Here is a 22,166-nt window from a genome sequence, read left to right on the forward strand (position 1 = left end):
GTTCAAGGTCAGGAAAACCACCTCTCAAAATAAAAAAAATTAAAAATTCAAGGGCTGGGGATATTAACTCAGTAATACAGTGCTTGCCTAGGGGTCATAAGATCCTAGGTTTAGTCCTGTGTAATACACAAACCAAAGAAAAGATTCAAAGACAGAAGAGCACAACAGAGGCCGGGGCGGTGGTGGCACACGCCTTTAATCCAGCACTCGGGGGGAGGCAGAGACAGGCGGATCTCTGTGAGTTCAAGGCCAGCCTGGTCTCCAAAGCGAGTTCCAGGAAAGGTGCAAAGCTTCACAGAGAAACTGTCTCAAAAAAAGAAAAAAAAAAGAGCACAACAGTGTGTGCCTGTTGCTTAAGGCAATTCTGGTTCAGCCCAGGCAACATAGTATGACAATAATAATATTAATAATAAAAAATAATCTAAAGGGGACTCTGCTCTTCATAATTTCATCTCAACTGAGAACTACTGAGTCACAAATTTTACACTCTAGAAATTTTTGCATTTTCCTGAGGTTCCACTTAATGAAAAGGATGACCAATAGTGTCTTACTGTATCCACCTTAAGGCTCACTTGGGAATTAATGGGCCCTCTGGGGAAAGTAATACATCTGACTGAGGTGCCAAAGGGAAAGAACTTAAACACATGAAAGCTTTTTTTCCTAACAAATTATTTTCCTAACTTAAATTACTGTCCACATGGGGCTGGAGAGATGGCACAGCAGTTAAGAATGCTTGATGTTCTTCTACAGGACCAAGTTCAGTTCCTGGCACCCTAGTCAAGAAGCTTACAACTCTAGCTCCAAGGGATCTGACACCTTCTCCTGGCTTCCTAGGGCACCTGCACACGTGTGTGTGTGTGTGTGTGTGTGTGTGTGTGTGTGTGTGTGTGTGTGTGTGTGTATGTGTATATACATACAGAAATAAAATAAAAAGAGCCAGGCAGTGGTGTCCTGCACTCTGGAGGCAGAGGTGGGCAAATCTCCGAGTTCAAGGCCAGACTGGTCTACAGAGCTGGTTCCAGGACAGCCAGGGCTACATAGAGAAACCCTCTTTTTGGAAAAGACAAAAATAAAAAAGAAAGAAAAAAACAACACATAAAAGGTTTTACTTGTGCCTCTCTGTAGTAGCTCACACCTGCAATCCAAGTATCGGGGAGGCTAAGGCAGGGGGATCCTTGGGAGTTGCTGAGTGAGGCCAGCCTGGGCTATATGAACTCCACGACAGCCTGGGTTACACTGTGTGATCCTGTATCCTAAAGAGAAATAAAGCAAACCACCAAGAGTTTGATTCCACTTTCCCCTGGCTGGCATGGCAGAGGCTGTGTTCTGTAGCAATGGACCTGTGCCGTACTAGAGGGTTCTTGGACCTAAGAGGATATAGCCAGGCTTAGGGTAACCAGAGCTGGGTCAGGGGCATCTGAAGGGCACAAGTACATAGGCCACAGGATGGGCCAAGGCAACAAAGCTTGGCTATCCTAGCCTGACTCTGCTAGGTAGCATGTGGCCAAGCTGAGCGATGAACTTAGCTTAGAGAAATAGACCAGGCTTAGCAATATAGGCCAAGCTAGCCTAGAACTCAGCATTCCTCCTTTCCTCAGCTTCCTACTGATGGGATTACAGGTGTGCATTACATCCATTTCAGCATTTAACGTTTGCTTTCTTTTCCAATTTGCTTGTCTGAGACAGGGTCTCTACTCTGCAGTCCAGGCTGGCCTGTAACTCTATATAATAGTCCAAACTGTCTTCAAACTCTCAGCTTCCAGAGTGGTAAAAATGCAGACTTTGGCCACCATACATGATAGATTTGCAGTCTCTACTGTAAATTTATAGTTTCAAAAAAGTATATGGGGCCGGATGGCGGCGGCGGCGGCGGCGGCGGCGGCGGCGGACGCCTTTAATCCCCGCACTCGGGAGGCAGAGGCAGGTGGATCTTTGTGAGTTCGAGGCCAGCCTGGTCTATAGAGTGAGATCCAGGAAAGGCTCAAAGCTACACAGAGAAACCGTCTCGAAAAAACCAAAAAAAAAAAAAAAAGTATATGGCGACTGGGGAATACAGCTCAAAGGTACAAAGCTGCCTAGGATGCAGGGAGTTCTGAGTTCCATCTCCAGTGCCACAAGACAAACTGGTGCCCAAGCAGGACAATCATCAGAGCCTAGGAGTTTGAGGAAACCATATACTGAAAGACATCTCAAAAGGAAGAAAAAAAGATGATTTCGTGGCCTCCTCAGTTCAGAAACTATATATATAAAACATTGTTCCTGTCCTTTTTCCCCTTCCTAAGTACCCTAGGAACCAACCCCCAAGCCCTAGCACATTGACAGTGGCTATATTGGGCTGGCTTTGAAGCAGAGGAAAGGTGTGACTCTCCTATGGAGGAGCTCAGGACTGAAAGGGCATGGAAAGAAACAAAACCTGCTTCTCTTTGGAGTTGTATGACACATACACAGGACTGGTCTAACAAGTCCTTCTGATCTCTCAGGCCAGGCCACCTCCCTCTCCTCTCCTCCCCCATTAGCCAGGTGCCTCTCTCCAAGGCCCTTCACTGGGACAAACACTGAATTTTCTCTCAAGAGACACTGAGACAGCTACTCACCTAGATCCCCCTGCAACTCTAGCAGAGGGACCTTGCCTAGCCTTATAAGGAAAAAGCAGGGCTTGGGGAGAAGCCGATAAGGAAACAAAGATAAAAGGGAGGTGTGGGGGAGGTGTCTGACTAGAGGAAGGGGAGAGGCCAAATGCCTTTCTCTTTCCTGAAAAAGGAGGGAGAAAAAAGGGAAGGCAGTCTACAATGGGAAGTGAAAAAAAAAAAAAAAACAAGCAGAATTCGATGATATTGTTTAACTCTCATTAAAAGGGAAATGCTAAAATTAACTGTGACACCTTATACCCCCAGGCAAAAAAAAAAAAAAATCAAAAAAATATCCAGAGAAAAGCTTAACCTCTGGGTTTAGGAGAGGTCACCCAACTGTTTGAGCTCACATTCTTTGTTTTAAAGAGGCAGCTTCTCACCAACCCTTTTACTTCCCATCTACAGCATTTCCTCATCTCTTTTGCTCACCATTTGGAAATAACTTGAAAAAGGTGGAAGCACATAACTGAGTCATATTTACAAAGTCCCTACTTCCTCAAAGCCCTAAAAAGGACAAGACAATAGACAACCAGTCTGCCACATTTAGGGAACACTTGTCTTTCTGGACAACAAACAGTGAATCTATGCAGAAAGCAATGAGAGGAAGCATGAATGTCTATTTTAGCTAGATTAACAGGTAACAGGATGAAATGCTTTTCCATCTGAATGAAAGATAAAATACAAACCTAGAGTAAAGTGTACTGCAACCACCCCTAGAAAGTATGAGCAGAATCTTCTCAATACCTTCTGAAGCAATACCAGCCTGCCTATGAGATGAGGTCTAACTAGTATCGGTGTGTGTTGCCCAGGTTCTTTGAAACCCCAAGTGGGTTCAAGTGATTCTTTGCCTCACAATCGGTATGCACACTAATAGCCCTTTTTTATGGATGAACAAACTACTTATCAGAAGTAGCATTGCTAATAAGTAGTAGAAACATCCTACTCATATCCATATTATTTCTCCTTGAAACAGAAGAAAGTGTAAGAGCTTCCAGTGGTTATGAGTCAGAATTCTAAGTCCACAGAAGCTAAAACAAGGGATTTGTTGTTGTTGTTGTTTAAGGAGGATATGATAGTACATACACACCTGTAATCCAAACATTGGGTAGGCTAAAGCAAGTAAATTTCAAGACTAGTCTGGGCTATATAGTGAGCCCCTAGACACACACACACACACACACACACACACACACACACACACACACACACTTGAGGAAAGAGGGTGGGGAGTGGACATGGGCAAGGGGGAGTGAACCCACCAAGAGAGATCTTTGAGTCTTACCTTCACTTTAAAAGGCAAAACATCTCTCAATTCTGGGGACAAGTGGCTTATATTTTACTTCAGACTTAGTTTCTTCTTCTTTTTTTTTTTTTTTTTTTGTTTGTTTTTCAAGACATAGTCTCTCTGTATAGCTCTGACTGTCCTAGAACTCACTTTGTAAACCAGGCTGGCCTCGAACTCACAGAGATCTACCTACCTCTGCCTCCCAAGTGCTGGGATTAAAGGTGAGTGCCACCGCCCAGCATCAAACTAAGTTCCTTTTTATAAGGAACAAGAACTCAGAGAAGAAAGGCAGTGGACACAACAGATTACTTTGTACCAATCACCTACTTTTGCATTGACAAGCCTCGTCACACTGTCACTCTACCTCTCCTCAAGAAAAAAAAAAATCTCACCAAAATATTCTCATTTTTAATGTGACATCTCACTAAGTCAAAAGCAAAGATCAGAGTTGGGATGGGAAAGAGAAGGAACTAGAAGCAGGGAAGATTGTGTTGGCCGGCATCAGAACAGAGGGGAGGGATTGTTCTAGCGGTATGTTAGCAATCTGCCTCTAGGGCAGCTGTCCTCCTGGGCAATCAAAGGCGGATCTGTGTGTGTGCTCAGGGGCTAGCCAGCTTAGCAAGAAGTTGAGGACTCAGCCACCCAATCAACAAAATGAGACTAGATGCCTGTTTCACAGCTGTAATAGAGAGCAGGAAAAACAAAACGAGGAAGAAAGGGGGCAGCATGAGAAGGACAAAGTGTCGCAGGTACTACTTCAATCCCAGGAAACTACCAACTATCCCCAGTTATGGGTAAACATTGGACATCTACAATGAGGGGATGCTGAACTCAAATGGGCAAGGTACCAAACAGAAGGGTTCCAGCATTACCAGTTTCTTTGTCCCCTTAGACCCAACAAGGTTTCTGCAACATACATAGTGCATCAACATTATCTAACATCTATGTCCTTCTAGAATTCCATTCTTAGTTAAATCCTAAAGATCCATAAATAAGTACACACAAAACTCAGTAAGTTCCTCAACGCTAAGAGATCAAGGCCATTTATATAACTCAAGTGCTAAGATGTAAAAGGCCACAGTCAGATCTCATACCCTCTAATCCCTCAGAGTAGCTAGATGCTCTGAGACCCATTAGACACACAAAGGCTGCTCTCTTCTCAGTAGGGCTCTGTAGCAGAGCTGCTCTCCAGGGACAAAGAGATTTCACAGGAGAACCACAAAGACATCACCCCTCTCCGTTCCCCCACTCCCAGCTTTCTCACTTCCTGTCACAGTAGCACCAGACCACAGTCTCCCAGAAACAAACAAATACAAAGTGCTGGATTCTGGGCTGCAGGCCAACCACATTCCAGGGCATCCTGTCTACCAATCACCAGCTAGAGCTCCTACTTTGCCCTGCTCAGTTCCTTATCATGTTCAGGAAAACAACCCTCCTCTCAGCTTCAAGCCAACGCTACACAGGACAAAGCTCAGGCCTTTAAGAATCGGCAGAAAGATACTATGTGCAAAGACCTAAGTAAGAGTCTGGGGGTGTGAAGGATTTTTTAAATTGTACTTGGCAAGTTTTCTTACTTTGAAGGCACTGAAATGGGGATTTTTAAAGCTAAAGCTGCCATTCCAGTCAGCACATCCCCAAGTGGCACATTCCCAAGAAAGCACCACCAATGACAAGTTGATCACCAACAGGAGACTTGTGTCCTCTGTCACATTCTCTATCACCCATTTCCATTGCTTTTAAAACTTTCAAACTTCCCTACATGTGGAGTTAATTCCTAAAGCCAGCCCCACAGAGAACAAACAAAGGCAGCAGACTCCACCCTACAGAAAGGCAGTTATCAAGTTCTGAGGGCAAAGTTCCTGACTTCCCAAGAGAACATGAGGAAGGCCACTAGGAACTGCACTGTAGAGCAGGCAGCAAAGAGGTTGAGACAGCAACTTCGGCTTTTCCTAGAGCCTAGTCAGAAAGAAAGCACTGGCTGGCTCCGAGAATGGGCTAAACTGTACTTGCACAGCCCACTGGAAGTTAGCCCTGTCCTCCAGAAGCAAAACTTTAGACAGAGGTCAAGCTCCATCAATCAGAGATTCCTGAGGTCCAAAGAAATAACACCCTTTGCCCAAGGTTCCATTCACTGTGCATAAACAGCCAAGCTCAGCAGAGTTCTGAGCAGAGCAACAGTCCAAGCCAAGAACTAGTAAAATGCCATCCTTTCTCATCTTTTCTCTCCTTCCTCCTCCTAGCCACCACCACTATCCCCACCCACCCAACCCACCCCACCCACCCCACCCCCACCACCAACCTGCTGGAGAAACATTATCAGCTAAATCATGAATCTTTGGCTAAACCTTGATCTGTGCAGCACAAGAGGCAAAAGGCACTAAGTTGAAAGCAGCACAACTTGGAGGACCTGACACAACCAGATGGAGGTAGGGTAAGAATATATACAAAAGCCAGATATTCTAGGTTGACAGAAACCAATATTGAGCAACACTGTTTCAGAGCAGCAGGACAAAGCCATTACAAATCATGTCACTGAAGCACACAATCGAACAAAAGTTTCCGATATTTTACCTAGCCCCAAATTTAATTCTCTTTTTCTCAAGAATTTTGAAAATGTAGTTACAATTGTCAGTATTCTTAATGTTTCCTTGCTCAAGCCCAAACCAAATAAGAGTGGATTGTATACTATGAGATGGACATGCAAAATGAATTTTTTTTAAAAAGCATCTAAGGAAGTTTTCTGAAATAAAACAACAAAAAAACTGGTTGCAAAAGACATCCCCCAAAGACAGAACTCCTGATTCTCTGAAAAGATGTCTGGGAGGTCTGCATCAAACTGAACAGGTGAGATAGGAAAAGAGTGCTGACTCAGAATTGTCATCACCCTGGAGTGTGAGCCAGGGAAGGAGACTAGTACAGTCGACTACAATTTAACCTAACTTCACTAGAGATCCTGAGTCTAACTGTATCTCTGGCTCTTTCAAACATATCTGGAAAACTCAACCAAAGGGATAGTTAAAGAGAACATTCCTGGAAGGCCCAGGACTTCAGGTGAAGGGTGAATCTGCTTTGCTATCTAGCTTCCTGCATCATGCTCCAAAGCCCAAGAATGAGAGGGAGGTTGGGAGTGGAGGCTCATATCTGTAATCCCAACACTTGGGAGAAGGAGGATGAATGCCGAAAGTTCAAAGTTAGCATGGACTACATAATGAGACTTCATGGGGGATGGGGGGAGCCATCCTAGCATTGGGAAGGCAGAGGGAGGGAAGAAAAGAATGTGTCTCATAAAGTTAGGCTGCATTCCAAATAGCCAACATCCCACAGAGTGTTAAGAGTGCCCCAGAAGCCAGTGCCACTCCACTACCCAGTTCCAATTCCTGGGCACTCCCTACTCCAGAACAATCTTTAAGAAGAATCATCGAGCCGGGCGGTGGTGGTGCACGCCTTTAATCCCAGCACTCGGGATGCAGAGCCAGGCGGATCTCTGTGAGTTCAAGGCCAGCCTGGGCTACCAAGTAAGTCCCAGGAAAGGCACAAAGCTACACAGAGAAACCCTGTCTCGAGAAAAAAAAAAAAAAAAAGAATCATCGAGGGGGTTTGATGAAGGCACCAGCTGTTTCCACTACTTTCCCTCCCCCTCCTCCTCACAGCACAGTTCAAACTCACATCAAACAGTTAATACAATTGACCGGTCAGTAGGAAGGAGAAGCCTGGACTAAAATAGCAGGAAGAGTGCCAACTGGCTCCACTTGGAATGCTTGTTTGGCTCAATTTAAAAATAAGAAACTTTTGTCATCCATTCCCTCTGTCCAGTTAAGTTCTGGTACAGTCTACCTTTCAGTGTCAAATGAGTTCCAGTTTCCCAACAACTCCCAGGTCTATTTTCAAATCTCAGAGAACACAGGGGGAGTGCACATAATAAGGCTGAATGTAAAATAATGTCTGAGGGATGGGAAGGTTTCCTGGACTGCAAAACCACCTTAGTACAGGCGTTCCCCCTCCCCACCACACACAAAAAAGCACAGAGGCAAAGGGGAACACACAACTAACTACACATAGACATGATGGTAACTATTTCATAAGGCTTTGGTAACCAGGTGAGATAAATTACACAGACTGAATGTAGCTCAAAATGGAACACTTGCCTAGCAAGTATGAGGTGCTAAATCAATCTGCAACACTGAAGAAGGAAAAAAAAAGACTTACAAGAACAGCTCCTCCCCCACCCATATTCCAAGTTGTCCAGAGTTAGCCAAGAAGGAAGTTAAGGAAGCCAGCGTTTCCCTTTCAGACAGGAAGTAAATTAGCCCTTCCTGTGAATTTTAAACAAATTGTACAGCTGGGGTTTCAATGCTAACATCCTCTCTTGAATTTGTTCCACAATTTCAAAATTGCAAGGGGGAAATGGTCTAAGTCTCCCTTAACAGGCAACTTGAATTCTCCACACCATGCTACATATTGGCATAACCTTCAAAATCAGCATTAACATGGAATCCCAAAACAATATTGGGTAACACTAAAGTAGATAAATTCAAATTAACCAGCCCCCACCCCATGTATACTACCACATAATGCCAGTTAGTAGCCTACTCATACCAATTAAAGACTGAAGGATCACAATCATTTGGGAATTAATATTTTCAAAAAAGGTTAAATAGTGATTCTCACAGCCTGTAGGAAACCATGGGGCCTGTTCCTGACAATGTAACCACAACAATCCTCTGACAAAAGGGGCAATAGTTAGAAAATACGTTTGGGCCTGTTTTACTGCCCACTAGATAGCTCCGATTAGATACTCTGGGAAAGCATGAACTTAATTAAGTATAGGATGGCTGGAACAGCATACAGTTAAAGCCTTTTTTGGTTTCTTGTTGTTTTAGGCAAAATCTCACTAAATAGCCCAGTTTGCTGTTTGCTGGTCTCAAATTTACAGTGATTTTCCTACCTCAACTTTCTGATTGCTGGGATTAGACATGTCACCAAGCTCAGCTTTAAATCCTATTTTTTTAAACTCATAACCTAGAAGGAAGAACTAGTTTGCTTACCAGCCCCACCGTCTATGGGCTCCTTAACTGCTCACTGGAGTGCACACCTATTAACACTGCAGACAGAACAACATTCTAAATGTTTGCATTTCCTGCAAGGAACAAAGGTCTATGCCAGATTCTCAAAGACTAGTTCCATATTCTACTGCAAAAGAGGCCAGGTCCTAAATCTTCTTTCAAGCATTCATGACCCCTAGATATTTCTAGCCTACTTGATAATAGATGAGGAATAACCAGAAATTCAGGCATCAAGCACTATTGCTGACATTTTTCCAAGCAAGTCACTTTAACTTCTGGATTGAGATCAAATGAGTAGCAAAACATCCTTAAAGAGCTTTGGAGAAAAGTATTTCTATGGAAAACATGTGAGTGAAGACTTAGTTTTAAAAAAAAAATTAACAGCATTACATGATACAGTCACGACAATTACAAACATCTTCACCATCTACACATGCTGGAAATACTTCCCATGTAAAATGATAGTTAGGAAAAGGGAATTGAGATGGGGTGGGGCGGGGTCCTTAGTCAACCCTCTAAGATGGTATTAAGTAACAGAATGACAACCAGATAATTATAAATAGAGGATAAGGAGTAACCAGGTCAAGTACCAGGACCAAAGCCTCTAACAAAAAGAAAGGGAAAGCTGGGTGTAGTAGCTTGTACAAGGTAATTCCAGCCTGGGGAGGCTCAAGTAGGAAAACTGATTCAAGTTCAAAACTAACCTGGACTATGCTGTAAGCCTCAGCATCTACATACACAGATGGGGGTGTCTTTAACTGAATGACAGACTTGCTAATTCAGAAATCTTGAAAGGGAAAATAAGTATGGGTGATTCAAGACATAGGGTCTCTGGTGATCAGGTATTATCTGACTTTCCTAAATGAGTTGTCAAAAAAACACGAAATCACCAAATACTTGGTTATTCTTCTTCAGCTCCATCAAAATCACCAAAGTAGTTCAGAATGTGCTTTAATAATCCCTATAAATGAAACTTACATATCTGGAAAGAGAAGATAGAGTCCTACGGTTACTTAACAAGGATGATCAATCAACTCTGATATGCAAGATCAAGCTACGGATATGGTAGCTTATAAAGTGACTGTGATCCCCAGTCTTAGGAGAGGGGTTTCAGAAACCATCAAGTCCCAACATTAAAAGGAGGAAGGAGGAACTTCTAACCAGACATGGTAGCACACCTTTAATCCCAGCAGAGGCAGGCAGATTTGTTAGGTTCAGTCCAGTTTGGTCTACACAGTGAGTTCCAGGGCTACGCAGAAAGATCTTGTCTCAAAGAAAGCAAGAACATTTAGTCAAACGAGCATAAGAAGCAGCAGTATGTAAGTGAGGTCTAATGCACCTAAACAAAACCAACAAATGTAGACAAAAGGAAACTGTACCAGATCCGTGCTGCAATTTCTCCTTTTCCTAGACAACTTTGAGGATAAGAAAAAAATTGATCTTTACAAACACATATAAACTTATTCTAACTAACTACACTAGTATTATGGTTCTCCAAGACAAGGATCATCAACCTATACAAAACCTGCTATTATGAAAATCACTCTCTTTGGGGGTCTACATTGGGAGAAAGAGGCTGGGACCGCTGCTGCCTCAAGTTAGTAGGAACACACAAAACACTAGTCACAGCTGTTGTCTCTCTAGGATCTAAAGATAATTTTTCTTTGTACTTCACAGTACTAAACAGGATCCTACCAGTACTCTCCTTCAGTACACACCAGCCGGAACAGGTCTCTGTTGATACCCAACCCCCACCATCTCTCCTGACCAGGGTAACAATCAGCCTAGGGCCTGTGCCCTTTCTATTCCTCTCATCTATATGACCACTTACTTTGTTCTCTTCCAAATATACTTTACATATATGCCCTCCCTGATCACTCTGGTAAAATATAATAACACTCAGCATTTCAGAAGTGGAGGCTTCATGGGCTAGCCTGGGCTTCATGAAACCCTGTCTCAAATAGATAGGTAGATAGGTAGATGCATGGATAGACAGGCAGACAAATGTATGGATGGATGGATGGATGGATGGATGGATGGATGGATGGACGGACGGACGGACGGACAGACGGGTGGCAGCAACACACACACACACACACACAAATTTTCTCCCCTTGGTACCATTTAGCCTCCATCCTATGTACTATGCTTTTTTTCAACAGAATTACCTATTGTAACATATGTACTTATATACTCATTATTTACTAAGTGTACTTGGTTTATTATTTTACACTAGAGCATAGCATGATTTTTGTGTGTGCTAGGGATCAAACCCAGGGGTTTATTTATGCCAGATAAATGCTCTACTACTGACCTACCTCCTTAGCCCTAGGTTTTTCATTTTGGTTTTTTTTTTTTTTTTTTTTTTTCTATTTTATTTTGGTCTTTTCTGGTTTGCTTTTGGGAAAGAGTCTAGATATCTAGGCCAGCTCACTCCCATCTCCTATCCTCCTGCATTAGCCTCAAGTGCCAGGTCTGCAGGTATACCACCATACCTGCCTTCTTCTGAGTAAAGATGTTTCACATGTTCAAGGAATACAAGCAGTTAAACTTTAGAAAAATAAATCAACTACATTTTGTTTTTATTTTAATACTTTTTGTTTAGTTGTATTTTTGTTCTTTTTGAGAAAGGGTCTCACGTTCCCCAGGCTAACCTCAAAGTCACTACTTACCCAAGGATAACTTAATTTCTGACCCTCCACTTCTCAAGTGTTGATATTACTAGCATGCACCACCATAACCAGCTCATTTTTATTATTTTACATTCATTTTGTATGCGCATGTATGTGTGTGGGAACCTATGCCATGAGGCATACACGCAGAAGTCATCAAGTTTGACAGCAAGCACCTTACCCACTGAGCTGTCTAACCAGTCCTATTTATCTATATTTTTTGGCAAGATCTATGTAGCACAGACTGGCCTCAAACTCCAGCTCTTCCTGCTAGCTTCCCAAATACTGGGATTACAGGCATGTGCCATACCAGGTTCTCTGCATCTTTCCTGTGATCCTTAGGTCTACCTATGATTTGGGGATCCTATACAGCCACACCTACTCCCTTGCCTGACCCTCCTCAGGGGCAGACACTCAAGTGCCCAACTGTGTCCTAGTTTACAAAGCCAGCAGTGGAGAGAATAGCAGAAAGGTTCCAGATTTCCCCCATTCTAACAAAGAAGCAGGAAAGAAATCAGATTGGCATCAATTTCCCTTTTAAAATAGAGTCCTCTATTTTAAAAGTGGACTGAATATACACCAGCTACTTTATTCAATGAGATTTACTTCACTTGCAATGAAATGGGAACGGCAGGTGCTTTGATAAAGTACTGAAAAGTTGACCTACTTTCTATAACAATGTCTATGTCCTCAAACATCAGAATAAATTTTGGTCTCTTAAAATATAAGCTTCTTCAGACAAGTATCTTTTTATTCTACAGTAAGAAATGTGCTTCTCCATTCTAATACAGAACAACATTGGTCACACAAACATGGTCATTTATTTTAGGGAATAAATTTCTTTTTGATCCACTATTGTCTGGACTATACTGAGTAATTAATTAGGAAAGATGAGATCTAAAAAAAAAAAAATCAATGTTAAAAACTAAGGGCTTGACAATTGTGTCCCACGCCTTAGTCCCAGAATTTGGGAGGCAGAGCCAGGAGGATCTCTGTGATTTTGAGGCCAGCCTGGTCTACAAAGTGAGCTCCAGGACAGCGAGGGCTACAAAGAGAAACCTTGTCTCAAAAAACAAAACAAGCAACAAAAAATAAAAAAAATTAAGGGCTGGGCATTTGGGAGGCAGAAGCAGATGGATCTCTGAATTCAAGGCCAGCCTGGTCTACAGAGTTCCAGGACAGCCAAGGCTACACAAAGAAACCTGGGGGTAGGGGTGGGAAGTGGCACTAGTTGAATTACTGAATGTACCTTCATGTCAATCTAACTCAAGTAAACCGGAAGCTGTATCCTACACTTGCCTTTAGTTAATTGTCTTAGTTAATTAATACAATTAATTAAGAACAAAAATCAAAATCTTAAGACCATTAACTTAAGGAAGATAGTACAGAGAACAGGAAGGCAAACTACAGGGGAAGAACCAGAAGAAACAGTAAAGAATATAGGCTAAAAATGTAGGGATTTGGATAACTAGCCCATCACAGAAGGCTAAAGAGTACCAAACAAATATTATTCAGAACCCTAGTTGCATGGGTTATATAATATGAAGAAACTACATAGCAAGACCCTGTCTCTAAAAGGTGAGGGGAGGGGTGGAGGGAAGGAAAATTCTAGGCTGGAGGAAACTTACCAGTTTCCTTCCAGACAGGACTTCATCTCAGACATGCATACATCTCAAACTCAGCTAGGCTTTTCCTCATATGAAAGCAGACTTTTCTTAGAACCACACTTTTCACAGGAAGCACTCATGAATTCAAAATTTCTAAATGTTAGTTTTTCAAACGTCCATAGATATGAGTTTCAAGTGGAATGTTTCCCGAACAAAAAAGGGAGCTCATTTCAATAAAAAGGACAGCAAAACCCTGCCTTCATTTCTGTACAAGCATTTATAACCCACATTAGCTTATAAACTCCTGGCTGGACAAGCTTAAGGTAAAGAATCTGGCTCAAAATGGCATGTGGGGAGAAAAAAAAAAACAACAGGGGTGGTAATACATACCTGTACCAAGCAACTGGGGAGGCAGAGATAGGAGGTTCTTCACAGGGAAGCCTGGTCTACATAGCAAATGCCAAATAAACCATGGCTACATAGTGAAAGCCAGACTCAAAACAAAAATCTGGTTCAAGTTGGTGACAATAAACTCAAGCAAAATCCTTCTCGGTCCACTCTGATCAAATTACATTTCCCCAGAGTTCCTTTTCTGCTAGACACAAAAATAGGAATAACTTGTACATTTTTCCTAAAGTCTTTGAAAAAATTATGAGGATATCGGCAATGCTACCTGTTGTTTCCCCATCAACACCTCCCCTTATGAAGAGTTACCACTGTTTTTGACAACCCCCCCCCACAACTCCCCTAAATTGCTGCCTACTACAAAATAAATTGCACCCACCCACCCCAGACAGAATTTCTGTGTAGCCCTGGCTGCCCTGGAACTCATTCTGTAGACCGGGATAACCTTGAACTCAGATCCATCGACTCTACCTCTGGAGTGCTGGGATTAAAGGCGTTCACCACTGCACACTGCCACTGCCGCCCCCCCCCAACCCCCACCCCACCCACCCACCCCACTCCCACCCTCGGCCAAAATAAAATGTTTCTTAAAGTTAATTGATGGCTGACAGATGCTTGAACAGGTCTGTGATTCTACCACTTGAGTATCAGCAAGCTGGGCAACACAGTGAAACTTTGTCTCAACAAACTATTTAAAAGCCATTTTGTCGGGCTGGAGAGATGGCTCAGAGGTTGAGAACACTGGTTGTTCTTCCAGAGAGGAGTCCTGAGTTCAATTCCTAGCACCCATATGGTGGCTCACAACCATCTGTAATGAGATCTGGCCTGCAGGGATACATACAAACAGAACACTGTATACTATATATATTATATAATAAATAAATCTTTAAAAAAAAGACATTTTGTCTCACAGATAAATGAAGACAAATGATGTTTCAGTTAATTCAGTGTTCTATGGCAAACACAGGGTATTACTATGAGCTGTATACTATTCTATGAATTTTAAGTAGCAAATGTAATGATATCCTATATAAAAAGGTTAAGAGTTAATACATTTTGTTTGTTTCTGCATTAGAAGAGATCAAACCTAGGGCCTAGAGAATGCTAGGCTAGCACTCTACCACTAAGATATGTCCCCAAAGAAATGATCAAAACGATCCCATCTTAGAGAAGACCAGGACAAAGAGTGACTAAGCAATTTGTCCTGGGGTAAATCAGAGCACGATTGGAACCCAACAGTCTAGATCCAGCATCTTTTCTCCTCAACAGGATTTTTCTTTTAAAGAATAACTACTATGCGCCGGGCGGTGGTGGAGCACGCCTTTAATCCCAGCACTCAGGAGGCAGAGGCAGGCAGATCTCTGTGAGTTCGAGGCCAGCCTGGGCTACCAAGTGAGTTCCAGGAAAGGCGCAAAGCTACACAGAGAAACCCTGTCTCGAAACAAAACAAAACAAAACAAAAGAAAAAAAAAAAAAGAATAACTACTATGCTATGTCACTTTGCCTTATAACATTGGGGAGAGGCTCTCAGTAGAAAATCACTTTTTTGGTTGAGTATATTAATGAAAAGTACATGACAGTTAAAATATCTGAAGCAAAACAAGAGCATCTGGTGCTAGGTGAATAAGAGTAAAGAGTTAATGTGAGCGGGGCGGTGGCGCACGCCTTTAATCCCAGGACTCGCGGAAGGCGGGGCCAGGCAGATCTCTGTGAGTTCGAGGCTAGCCTGGTCTACAGAGTGAGATCCAGCACAGGAACCAAAACTACAATGAGAAACCCTGTCTCGAAAAAAGCCAAAAAAATAAAAAAAAGGGGAGGGGGGAGGAGTTAATGTGATTCTTGAAAACATTCTTACAAAATTATGTATGTTTAAAATAAAAATTTTATAAACACCATTTTCCCCGTCATATAATGAGACTTGTGAAAACATTAGGCACATTACCTATCACTGATCATCACAGAACACTTGGAGAAAAACTCTTTAAGACTAGATGCAGTAGGATGTAGTAGTGGTGGTGGTCTTTAATCCCAATACTAAAGCAAGAGGATCTCTCTATGAGTTAGGGGGCCAGCCTGGTCAATATAGCAAGTTCGAGGACAGCCAGGGCTCCAAACAAAAGAGGCCCTTACAAAAAAAGAAAGGAATAGAAAGAAAAGGGAAGGAAAAAAGACTAGGGATGTAGCTTAATTGATAAGAGTGCTTGCCCAGCATGCAAGAAGCCCTGGGCAAGGTCAAGGCCAACCTGGGTTACTTGAGATCCTGTCTCAAAAAGTGTTATCAAAAACAATTACATAACTAAATACAAACCACTCATACTTTAATTTCCCCCTTAATTCTAAGCAGGATAGTGTTCTCTCTCCATCAGTGCTCTATTGGAAACCTTGGAGGTCAATCAATTCCTATTTCAGCTTCATGTAATTAGGATTTATTTATTTTTATTTTATGTGTATGGGTGTCTTTGCCTACATGTATCTATGTATATTATGTATGTCTAGAGGCCAAAAGAGGGTCTCATATTCCTCTGAAACTGGAGTTACAGAAGGTTGTGAGCTACCATATGGATACTGAGAACGGAACCTGGGTCCTCTGGAAGATCAGTCAATGCTCTTAACTGTTAGGCCATCTCTCTAGCCACCAAAGGAGATTTTATTTTTATTTTTATAAACCCTTATTTTAATCCCCTTTTCTGAGCAAATACAAAGGATTATCTGTAGTTTTTCCATATCCTGATTACCTATGGCTCATTCCTTACATAAGTTTCCTCTTGCTACAACCCTGAATTGTACATAAAAGTTAATTTATATTCTTTTAAAGATATCTTTACTTTTATGTAGGTGTGTGCATCTGCATCACAACTGTGCAGATGCTCACAGAAGCCAGAAGATGGAATCAGATCCGGTGGAACTAGAGTTAGAAGGTTGTGAGCTACTTGACTTAGGTGCTAGACATCACACTCAGTCTTTGGAAGAACAACAAATGCTTTTATCCACTGAACCATTTCTCCAGCTTCCATAATTTCAGTTCTTAAATTAATAGATTTTCTAATACAGTTCCATGGCTGAAAGGGTGATTAGTAATAGTACTCAAGATAATAATAATAATGGCTGTCAAGTGTGATTGCTCACATTCTGGTCACAAAACAAAGTGACACTGAGGCAGAACTGCTTCCATTGTATGGTATCCTGTGCTAGCCTAACCCTGTACACACACACACAAGCTCAATCTATAGCAAAAAAAAGAATACATATCAGGCCAGGTGTGGTAGCCTATTCCTATAATTCCAGCACTTTGGGAGGTGGATACAGAAAGATCAGGAGTTAACGATCAGCCAAGGTACAGGAGAGACCCTGTCCCAAAATGAGACTTAGGGGGTGGCGGGGGAATGATACCAAATGCATTTTCTTTGAAGCACTCATGTCTAAAACTATCATCCCATCTTCGTGTTTTTATTAGTAGTAGTATATAAACCACTGATCCAAGCAGAACTGAAAATGTTCTTCCTCATTGCTGCCCATGTTTTTTTCCCCAGAAAATAGACAGGTTGCAAGTTTTCACTGACTGAAGGTAATAGCCGTCTAAGCTATGAAATGCACCTTACTTCTTACACTGTTCTTTAGACTGATTGCCAAGAAAGGCTAAACATGAAAATCTTCCAATATTTCCAGAAAGTTTGTTTAGAAGCTAGCTGTAATGACATGTCTACAGTACCAGCATTCATAACAAGAGGCAGGAGAGTTAGAAGGGATCACAAATACAAGATGATCATCAGCTACATTGCAGAGTTTGGGCCAACCACAGCCAAATGAGACCAGCTAAAAAAAGTGAGAGTTGGTGAAATGTCTCAGTGGATAAAGGCACATACCACCAAGTGTAAGGACTTGAGTTCAAGTCCTATAATCCACACAAAGAGAACAGACTCTCCCCATCCCCAAATTGTCCTGACTTCCACACACCTGCCATAGCAAAAACAGGTGCCTGTCCCTCCCCCACTCATACAATGAAATAAATATAAACAAAAAATGTAAATGAATAAATAAAAGATCTAAACTACACGCTACAGTGAAAGTGTCAAAATTGTATGAGAATGTAATTAATTCATGTTTGCTTCCTGTCTCAACTTAAGCCTTCTCAGTCCCCACTAATTCCCATCAAGTACCTTAATTAAACATGACTTACAGAGCACCTCAGTTTGTAGCAGACACTGAGATAGGTAATAAAGGGATAGAGATAAGACAGTACCTACTCACAAGCAGCTCACAGCCTAGAGTGAAAGACATAATTTTAATACAGTATGATATTTAGATACATAATAATACATTTATTAGAACTACCTCCTACAAACCTGTCACTAGAAGGTGGTATCATTCATCATTCATCCCAAAGGGCTGAAAATTCTCTGGAAGAGGAAATTTCACTAACAAGCAAATAAAGGTTGTGGCAATTCCCAGAAATTAAAAATGAATAAAGCAGCCAGTGGTCATGGTGCACGCCTTCAGTCCCAGCACTTGGGAGGCAGAGGCAGGCAGGTCCAAGTTCAAGGCCAGTCTAGTCTACACAGAAGAGTTCAAGGACAACCACAGCTACATAGAGAAACCCTGTCTGGAAATATGAATAAAGCAGAACTGGTGATGAGCTCAGTGGCAGAGCACTTGCCTGGCCTGTGTGAGACCCTGAGTTCAAGTCCCACCACTGCAAAAGGAAGGAAAAAAAGAGACCAGTGGGACAGCAGTGGCATACCTAAAGTATGATCCCTGCTTTTGGGGCTAAAATAACATCTATGTCAGCATATTCAGCACTCACTCGCTCTAAGGAAGCTGATCTTTTACATATACTATTCCAATTTGGTCTCTGTAAGTAACGACTAAAACACTCCTGCTTATAGCAAGGCTTCATTTATTTTAGTTCTAGCTGTTATGTCCATTCTCTCTGGGTATTGGCAGTGTATCCCTGGTTAAATCCATTGACTCTGTAGTCAATCAGACCAGGATTAAGCCATTTAGATAGTGATTGGTCAGCAAATCTCAGCTTCTGAGTCCCAAAATCTTTTTTTAAAAAAAAAAGGTTACTAGAAATTACTAGGTCTATGCAAAATGCTTAGCACACAGTAAAATAAAACAATGAGAAGGAGGATAGAGGACAGAAGGACCTAGAAGGTATCAACAGAGAGCCATCACCTACCATAATAGAAAACAAGAAATTATACAGAGCTAAATATTTTGCTAGTGCAATTGATAATGATCTAAGCTGAATTTATTTGCCTGCATCCTGTCTCATCCATCCCTAAGAAGACAGCTATTTGATAAACCTAAGGCGCTCGCTCTCGCTCTCTCTCTCTCTTTTTAAGATCTCCAAGAGTCCCAATTTTAGACCAACATAGAACATGTTCTGACCTCTCTGGCTGTCCACACTGGAATCCTAAGAAAGGCACTAGAACTCTAACCAGCCATGAGACCTCCCCATACACACACACACACACACACACACACACACACACACACACACCTGAAACAGACCAATACCTTACTCACATAACAAAGAAACTAAGCAAATTATATAAAAAAGCAAACAAGGGAAGAAAATCTGTACAATTCATACTCATTTGTCATCATTTTCACCCCAAAATCAAAATAAAAAGCACAGCAAATAACAGTAATAGTAAAATAAAAGATTACTTATCTGTCCCCTTTCCTATAATTCCTGAAAGAACCAGCAGAGGTGAAGTAAGAGACAATAATCTTCCATCTTATCACCTCAAAGGGCTCTGTATTACACGGCAGGCCAAACAATGCCTTAGTTGGGAAAAACAGTCCTGGACCCTAATGTTGTTCAACACAGCTACACAAAGCCCAGTTTCAAAGCCGGACCCAGATCACCACCAGTCATCCAGAACCTATTTTCAAACTGCCTTTGTACTCCTCCTTTACTCTCATCTCTCCCCCTAAAGGTTGAGCGAGAAACCGACACTCTGGAAGCAACAGACCAACCCTCCAAAGACCCACCAAGAAACCTCCCCAGAAAAGCATTTCAAAGGAAAACTGAAAAAAATTGGAAACGAGAACTATAGCCCAACTGACTGTACATATTGTCTTTTTTCTTTCTTTTCAACTACTTCTTTTCACTTTTGAGGTCTAGACGTCAAATATTTTCCTGTAACCCTCGCCTAGATTATATGGAAAGGAAAAGAGGAACAAAAGTTGTTTCCTCCAGAAGCCACAACCTGACAAGGACAAAATCATCTTGCAAGGAATGTCTTCACTGTAGAAAAAAATGCAAGGAAGTGTTCCAGTCAAAGAATGGGGGCAGGGACTAGGAAATCAGAAGATTAAAGATTCGTATCAATTTAAAGGCAATGAGCAGCTTACACATTAAGACCCACGTTGCTACAATTAGAGCAATATCTATTTCAGCCCTAATTTCCATACTGATTCCCATTTAAGAAGGAAGAGTACCCTATTTTGCAGCTACTGATGAGTTGGCTATATAATTATCTGGGATCCGTACATTTGCAAGGATGTATGTGCATAAAGCAAAACCAAACAAATCTTAAGACCAATTATAAAACCTGAAGCAGAGTCACAGGCCTTTATCTCTGACAGTGTTCTAACTTAATGGTAAGTTAACCAAGCAAGCAAGCCAACAAACAAAAGACAATTCTAAGAAAGCACCTTTCCAGTGGCTTAAAAATAAAATTCCCTTTGTGCTGTCTCAAATGGGGTTTGCAAACTCAAGTTTTCATGAAGTGGTTTCCCTTCACCTGACCATTCACAACCTTCGGCCCTTTCTGAAACCAAAAGGGCTGAAAAGACTTCCAGGTGCTCTGCCGCTTTACTCTGGTCAACAGATTTAAGCATGATTAGAATTCCTGACCCTTAAAGCACCAACATGATCATATTTGCAGGTTTAACACACTACACCTTCACAAATCTCTGCCTTCAAAAGTATTTTTAGGATAAAAACAAGAAAAGTGGTGGCAATTCAGTTAATCTAGAGCCATTTGTCTCTCAGGGCAAAGCAAGAGGCTCCCTTCTAACAGGCGAGGCTCTCACCCACCACACCTGGAAAAGTAAGGGATCCACCCAGGAACAGCAGAGCTGAAACCATCTGGGCCGTTCAAACCCTCAGGAGGAAAAAACAATACTATTTAAGTTCTAAAGCTCCCTGCAACTTTCCACTGCCACAAATTCAAAGGTGAGGGGGCTGAAAGTTTTGAAACACGGTAAGAGCCATCTGTACAACTATCTCCCGACCAGGACAAATTCCTTTCCCAACCCACACACAACATGCCAAAAAAACAACTTTTTGAGCTCCGAAAACAGAAGTATGTTAGCTTAACCCAGAAAAAATAAAATAGAATGAAGTAAAAGTACACAGAAAAATGTAATTTGCACAACTTCTACCCCTGGTTCTAAGCCAGCTTCCGGTATTAGGTCTATTACATTTACCTTTTCCTTAATATAAATACCAAAATATGTCCAAAGTATTAAAAGTAGAAAAAAAATAATTGATTAAAATTCACCGTCAGCATTAAGAGGCTCTCTTGCCTTTTTTCAATCTCTCCAGTTACCACTAAGACAAAAATCTCACTTGGGTTATCCTTTTCCCAACTAGTTATCCACACATTTTTATAAAAGGATGAAGAAAGCACCCACCTCAAATGTGGACTTCTAAAGTCAATCCTTTAAGAAACAAACCCAGAGCTTCACCAATGTGCTGAGAAAGACAAATCCAGCGAGATTCGACACCTCTTCCTCTTCCTCGTTTCAGGATCTTTCCTGCCTCTTTCCCTCTCCCTCCGTGTCTCTGTTTCTCGCCCTCCCTTCCTCCTGCTCGCTCTCCGCTCTCGTTCTCTCGCTCTCCTCTCTTCTCTCTCTCTCTCTCTCTCTCTCTCTCTCTCTCTCTCTCTCTCTTCTCTTTTTCCCCTCAGATCCAACACCTAAAATGGAAGTTGCACCCAGCCAAAGGCAAGGGAGCCTGGGTGGTGACAAACTGATCTGGCAGCCCTACCCTAGCTTTCCTAAGTGATGTCAGCCCCTGCGAGCTTCCAATAGGAGCCAGGCATAAATCAGGGAGCTGACCTTATCCAATAGGAAACTTTATTATAGGAAATTAAAAAAAAAAAAAAGAGGAGAGAAAGACGAGGAAGTTATATATATATTATATATATATGTGTATATATATTTATTTATATTTAAAGCGGAGACTATACAGTCTCTGAGGAATTACTGCAGAGCTGGCGGTGGTGGTGGGGGAGGGGGGAGGTGCTAAGTAACAAAGCTTCTTAGAACGGCACGCCTAAGCCTCAGTGCTCTTTGATGAGGGTCTTGCTCCCTTTCCCTGCCTATAAGGGTGGGAAAACAGAAAAGAGCTTACTTTATTTGCCTGCTGCTGTTTGGTTTGTTGCTTTCTTCCCCAAAGCATTTTCCCAATGGAAGCCAGGAAGGAAGGAGAGAGAAATCCCAGAAACAGGACTGTGTGTTGATTGGGATGGTAGGAAATATCTGAG

General features: G+C 41.9%; 1 protein-coding gene across 15 annotated transcripts in view; it reads right to left on the bottom strand.

The window, feature by feature from the left end:
- The window catches only part of Ctnnd1 (catenin delta 1), a 52,744-nt gene extending 31,071 nt beyond the window's left edge, over positions 1 to 21,673 (bottom strand). For 8 of the 15 annotated variants that reach the window (XM_037204927.1, XM_037204925.1, XM_037204924.1 and 5 more), the window contains exon 1: positions 21,313 to 21,673. The gene's annotated coding sequence lies outside the window, so the exon portion shown is untranslated. The remainder of the gene's footprint in view (positions 1 to 21,312) is intronic. The other 7 variants (XM_037204920.1, XM_037204923.1, XM_037204921.1 and 4 more) reach the window with 1 other exon arrangement.
- Between the last annotated feature and the right edge of the window lie 493 nt (positions 21,674 to 22,166).

This window comes from Peromyscus leucopus, chromosome 4 (genome assembly GCF_004664715.2).
Source record: "Peromyscus leucopus breed LL Stock chromosome 4, UCI_PerLeu_2.1, whole genome shotgun sequence".
Classification (NCBI taxonomy): Eukaryota; Metazoa; Chordata; class Mammalia; order Rodentia; family Cricetidae; genus Peromyscus; species Peromyscus leucopus.